We start from the raw sequence: 7,270 nt of genomic DNA, 5'->3' as shown, positions 1-7,270 counted from the left end.
AAAAACACCCGAATAAACAAACATCAGTCCACCTTCCCTTTTAATGAGCTTCTAGAGGACGACAGACATCAGTCATGTTGAGTCACTGGGACAATCACAAAAGAGCCCAAGCTTTGAGAAGAGCGGAGAGCTGAAAAGATAAAACTAATGGACGACTCTCCTTTCACACCGAGAGACGCTGTTACTCACTCATAAAGGAGCAGAGTTGGGGATCCATTAAAAAGTTGAAATTTCATGGACTACATCAGAGTTGGGATATTATGAAACTCCTGGCTATCTAGTTACATATACATAGACACTGTCAATCAAGTACAATCAACTAGGTTGTTTAAGTCGTTTAAACTTAAATTACATTAAACTGAGTTGATTTTCGTACGACTTGTGCAAAAAGTTGAAAACGTAACTTATTTTGAGGAGTTAAAGCAATGTAAAAACACATGTTGTCATAACATATTGATCGTATATTTTTTTTACAGTGTGCATACAGTATATATACACCGATCAGGTATAACATTATGACCAGTGAAGTGAATAACTCTGATAATCTCTTCTTCACCATGAGTTTGAGCATCTGTGGGATGTGCTGAACAAACAAGTCCGATCCATGGAGGCCCCACCTTGCAACTTACAGGACTTAAAGGATCTGCTGCTAACATCATGGTGACGGATACAGCACACCTGCAGGGGTCTAGAGGAGTCTGTTCTGTTCTGTCTGTGTATACAGTGAGGAAAATAAGTATTTGAACACCCTGCTATTTTGCAAGTTCTCCCACTTAGAAATCATGGAGGGGTCTGAAATTGTCATCGTAGGTGCATGTCCACTGTGAGAGACATAATCTAAAAAAAAAAAATCCAGAAATCACAATGTATTATTTTTTTTAACTATTTATTTGTATGATACAGCTGCAAATAAGTATTTGAACACCTGAGAAAATCAGTGTTAATATTTGGTACAGTAGCCTTTGTTTGCAATTACAGAGGTCAAACGTTTCCTGTAGTTTTTCACCAGGTTTGCACTGCAGGAGGGATTTTGGCCCACTCCTCCACACAGATCTTCTCTAGATCAGTCAGGTTTCTGGCCTGTCGCTGAGAAACACGGAGTTTGAGCTCCCTCCAAAGATTCTCTATTGGGTTTAGGTCTGGAGACTGGCTAGGCCACGCCAGAACCTTGATATGCTTCTTACAGAGCCACTCATTGGTTATCCTGGCTGTGTGCTTCGGGTCATTGTCATGTTGGAAGACCCAGCCTCGACCCATCTTCAATGCTCTAACTGAGGGAAGGAGGTTGTTCCCCAAAATCTCGCAATACATGGCCCCGGTCATCCTCTCCTTAATACAGTGCAGTCGCCCTGTCCCATGTGCAGAAAAACACCCCCAAAGCATGATGCTACCACCCCCATGCTTCACAGTAGGGATGGTGTTCTTGGGATGGTACTCCTCATTCTTCTTCCTCCAAACACGTTTAGTGGAATTATGATCAAAAAGTTCTATTTTGGTCTCATCTGACCACATGACTTTCTCCCATGACTCCTCTGGATCATGGTCATTGGCAAACTTAAGCAGGGGAACCTTCCGTGCCATACATGATTTCAAACCATGACGTCTTAGTGTATTACCAACAGTAACCTTGGAAACGGTGGTCCCAGCTCTTTTCAGGTCATTGACCAGTGTAGTTCTGGGCTGATTTCTCACCTTTCTTAGGATCATTGAGACACCACGAGGTGAGATCTTGCATGGAGCCCCAGTCTGAGGGAGATTGACAGTCATGTTTAGCTTCTTCCATTTTCTAATGATTGCTCCAACAGTGGACCTTTTTTCACCAAGCTGCTTGGCAATTTCCCCGTAGCCCTTTCCAGCCTTGTGGAGGTGTACAATTTTGTCTCTAGTGTCTTTGGACAGCTCTTTGGTCTTGGCCATGTTAGTAGTTGGACTCTTACTGATTGTATGGGGTGGACAGGTGTCTTTATGCAGCTAATGACCTCAAACAGGTGCATCTAATTTAGGATAATAAATGGAGTGGAGGTGGACATTTTAAAGGCAGACTAACAGGTCTTTGAGGGTCAGAATTCTAGCTGATAGACAGGTGTTCAAATACTTATTTGCAGCTGTATCATACATACAAATAAATACTTAAAAAATCATACATTGTGATTTCTGGATTTTTTTTGTTAGATTTTGTCTTCTCTCACAGTGGACATGCACCTACGATGATGATTTCTAAGAGGGAGAACTTGCAAAATAGCAGGGTGTTCAAATACTTATTTTCCTCACTGTACATGCTAATATATATATATATATATATATATATATATATATATATATATATATATATATATATATATATATATATATATATATATATATATATATATATATATATAGTGTTTTAATTGTATTATTTAACTTAAAATGGTTTTAGATCATATTTTTCAATATGTAAATTGAATCATCATAAAATGTCTGAAATGAACGAGCGAATGAATGTCAATTAGGATTTGTGCCATGTATGGGCTAAACACTGCAAAGAAAATACAGCATGATCAGATAAAGAAAGAGCACACTGTGTACTTCTAGAGAGAGAGAGAGACAGAGACAGAGACAGAGACAGAGACAGAGAGAGAGAGAGAGAGAGAGAGAGAGAGAGAGAGAGAGAGAGAGAGAGAGAGAGAGAGAGAGAGAGCAGGAAACAGATCCTATAGAGCAGCCCAGTCTGTACTTCAGCAGAGAGCGGCTGAATCTTATATGAATTAACACACACACACACACACATGTGGAGACTGATAATGACAGAAGAACTGATATTATCTATACCCCCACTCAACAAACACTGCCTGGCCAACACACATGAGCATTTCATCTTATAAAAGTCATAAGCTACGGAAAATATGTGTAGCAGCAGCACTTGTCATTGTTTTTTATGTTATTGTGAGTAGTTGCTACAGGCACACAGTCATCATTCAACTCACTACAAGACTGGACACAAAAGTGTTCGCTTTATTTCTAACAATGTCCTGAAATGTTGAGCTATCCGAGGATTTGCAGACTATGAGCAGGTAAAATCATGTAGGGGAGGAAGTGAGACTTGAGTGTTTTCTACACGCCACATGCTCTGCAAGGACAGGAAGTGCATAATTATGTACTTTACCTTTAAGAGCTGCTGTGATTGGATGGTGTCATTACCATGACGACCACGGCAGATGTGTGGATGAAATGTTGCTCGCTCTTGTCTGTTAGTGTGACGCTGCCCTGAAACTTTGGAATATGTTACTTATGCTGTTCAGAAGGTTTATTTGGTGTTTCTGATAACGAAATAAGGAATTTAGCAATATAATTCATTATTTTACCCGTATTTCACTCCAGTCTTCAGTGTAAGATCCTTCAGAAATCAGTCTAATGTGATGATTTGCGGCTCAAGAAACATTTATGATTATTATCAGTGTTGAAAACAGATGTGCTGCTTCATGTTTGTGGAAACTGATACTTTTAGGGCTTCCCATCATGTGATCATTTTATGGATTTAATTTTAAATCATTTTTAATTTTAACTCAATTTTATGAGCTTGTAAACATACTTTATCACTAGAAAATAACCTATTCAACATGAAAGCATTATGGAAACATTTACGTTTTTTGGGGGCATAAAGCGTTAAAATGTTCAAATTGAGTCAAGAACCCTAGAGATCTATACAGATCAAAGAAGGCTGAATAATTAAATATGCATTGTTTATCGTTTTGATCTCGCATTTAAAAACAATTATTAAAATCAAACCTTTCATTGAAGTAAAACAATTGAGAGTATCACATTATGAAATAAATGTTTTTCTTCAAAACACGTTGGCCACAATTATCGGCATCCCTAGAAATGCTTATAAGTAAAACATCTCTGAAGTATATTCCCATTCATATTTGCATTTTTTTTTAGCACACCAGGGTGACTATGAACATGAAATTGTCCAGCCATGACTTAAATATGAATATATGGTATAAATATGAGGAAACACAAAGGCCAAATTCCTTTAAATCATTAATCACATTAAGTAAAACCACAGAATGTACAGTGCATCTGGGAAGTATTCAGCGCTTCACTTTTTCTACATTTTGTTATGTTACAGCCTTATTCCAAAATGGATTAAATTCATTATTTTCCTCAAAATTCTAAAAACAATACCCCATAATGACAACGAGAAAGAAGTTTGTTTGAAATCTTTGCAAATTGATTAAAAATATTTTCAAAAAGTATTCACAGCCTTTGCTCAATACTTTGTTGAAGCACCTTTGGAACCAACTACAGCCTCAAGTCTAGTTGAGTTTGATGCTACAAGCTTGGCACACCTATTTTTGGGCAGTCTCTCCCGTTCTTCTTTGCAGGACCTCTCGAGCTCCATCAGGTTGGATGGGGAGCGTCGGTGCTCAGCCATTTTCAGATCTCTCCAGAGATGTTCAATCGGGTTCAGGTCTGGACTCTGACTGGCCCACTCAAGGACATTCACAGAGTTGTCCTGTAGCCACTCCTTTGTTATCTTGACTGTGTGCTTAGGGTCATTGTCCTGTTGGAAGATGAACCTTCGCCCCAGTCTGAGGTCCAGAGCAATCAGAAGCAGGTTTTCATCAAGGATGTCTCTCTACATCGCTGCATTCATCATTCCCTCGATCCTGACTAGTCTCCCAGTTCCAGCCGCTGAAAAACACCCCCACAGCATGATGCTGCCACCACCGCTTCACTGTAGGGATGGTGTTGGCCAGGTGATGAGCGGTGCCTGGTTTCCTCCAGACATGAATCTTGCCATTCAGGTCAAAGAGTTCAATCTTTGTCTGGCCACTACCACTACATGTCTACCATACAGGCCTGATTGATGGAGAGCTACAGAGCTGGTTGTTCTTCTGGAAGGTTCTCCTCTCTCCACAGAGAAACGCTGGAGCTCTGTCAGAGTGACCATCAGGTTCTTGGTCACCTCCCTGACTAAGGCCCTTCTCCACCGATCGCTCAGTTTGGCCGGACGGCCAGCTCTAGGAAGAGTCCTGGTGGTTCCAAACTTTTTCCACTTTTTTTACGGATGGAGGCCACTGTGTTCATTGGGACCTTCAATGCTGCAGAAATGTTTCTGTACCCTTCCCCAGTTCTGTGTCTCTGAGGTCTACAGACAATTCTTTGGACTTCATGACTTGGTTTGTGCTCTGACATGCACTGTTAACTGTGGGACCTTATATAGACAGGTGTGTGCCTTTCCAAATCATGTCCAATCAACTGAATTTACCACAGGTGGACTCCAATCAAGTTGTAGAAACATCTCAAGGATGATCAGTGGAAACAGGAGCACCTGAGCTCAATTTTGAGTGTCATGGCAAAGGCAAAGGCATAAGAATACTTATGTACATTTGATTTTTTCATTTTTCAAACAAACTTCTTTCACGTTGTCATTATGGAGTATTGCTTGTAGAATTTTGAGGAAAATAATGAATTTAATCAATTTTGGAATAAGGCTGTAACATAACATAAAATGTGTAAAAAGTGAAGCGCTGTGAATACTTTCCGGATGCACAGTAGTTCTGATGTTCAGCAAAAGATTGTTGATGTAAGCTGTAAGAAAATAGCTAAAGAGATCCCCATTTCCACCATCAGGGCAATAATTAAGAAGTTCCAGTCAACTAAAGATATTCTTAATCTACATGGAAGTGGACGTGTGTCTATATCGTCCTAATGCAGGAGAGGAGGAGAGTTTGAGTGGACAAAGACTCTCCAAGGATCACAGATGGAGAATCGCAGAGATTAGTTGAGTCTTGGGGTCAGAAAGCCTTTAATAAAATCAAACAACCCCTACATCACCACATGTTGTTTGGGAGGGTTTCAAGAAAAATCCTCCTCACTCATCCTGAAACAAAAAACTCCAGCAGATTCAGTTCTCAGACACGACTGGAAATTCAAACGGGACTGGTTTCTGTGGTCAGATGAAACTATAAAAAGAGCTTTTTGGCAAACAGGGATAAAAAGTACCCCATGCCCATGGTTAAATATACCGCTGGATCTTTAATGTTGTGGGTCTATTTTTTTGCTTGAGGTCCTATCATGGATTCTAGCAAATACCAACAGATAAAACCTGACGGCTCTGTTAAAAAAACAAACATCAAAATCGAAACTACGGCACTGAGCACCAAATTAAGCTTCTGCCATGACCGTCCCAGTCCCCTGACCTGAACTCTATAGAAAGTGAATGGCTGAACTGAAGAGAAGCACTAACATGGATCTGGGTATCTGAAGGATCTGGAGAGATTCTGTAAGGAATAATGATCTCTGATCTCTAGACAGACAAGACAGATCAATCAATCAATCAATCTCTTTTTCTTTCTTTCTTTCTTTCTTTCTTTCTTTCTTTCTCTTTCTTTCTGTCTTTCACTAAGTCCCTGGTAGGGGACTTGTTTTCTGACTAAAAAATAACTTTTTGCAAGCAACATAAGACGAACACTTCTTCATAGCACAGTTGATATAGTGTGGATGCTAATGATGGCTCTCTCAGGTATTACAGACCTCCTTGACTTTATTGCACAACTGACCTCTAAGGCCATTAGCTGCATCTACGTGTGCTTGACCAGTCACTTCAAAACTGATTATAACGGATTAGGATTCATCACGCACTACTGACCTACTTTAACAGACCCTCTACCTCAAGGGTGACCTTTCACTGCTCGCATTATGTGACCATTACGTGATGATGGTGTCACTGAACATGAAGTTTCATGAGTCTCAAGTCAGTCATGTATTAAACAGAAGCTCACCACAAAGTCACGTCATGCTGTGCAAGTATTTGCGTAGGTAATTAGGTGTGTTTATACAGGCCACTGGTGAAAAACAAAGGCTAGACAGAAATCTCCTGTGACATGTTTACGAGAAGTCAAGTGAAGCTTAAATCAAAAGGCAATTTTTAATTATGGCTAATATTCTGGAGCATTATCTGGTTTAACACACCAAAACCTGATAATAGAAATCTTTATGTCTTTACTTCAAGTAAACAAGAGACTATTAGAGGTCATTATCTTAAATAATTATTTAAAAAGTTGAAATTATGATATACTGAGTCATAATTATTAGTGTAAGTAGAAATTAGGTGGTAAAAAGAAACTAAGAAATACTTTTTTAAACGTAAAAATTATGACAAAAATCATAATTATGACACAAAGTCAAAATTATTACATAAAGTACAAATTATGAGATAAAAAGTCAAAATTGTTAAATCTTAAAGTCATAATTATTACAAAAGAATGAAAAATTATGACAA

Source organism: Gobio gobio, assembly GCF_949357685.1.
Source record: "Gobio gobio genome assembly, chromosome: 21".
In the NCBI taxonomy this organism is placed as follows: domain Eukaryota; kingdom Metazoa; phylum Chordata; class Actinopteri; order Cypriniformes; family Gobionidae; genus Gobio; species Gobio gobio.
Note: the sequence above shows the minus strand (reverse complement) of the source record.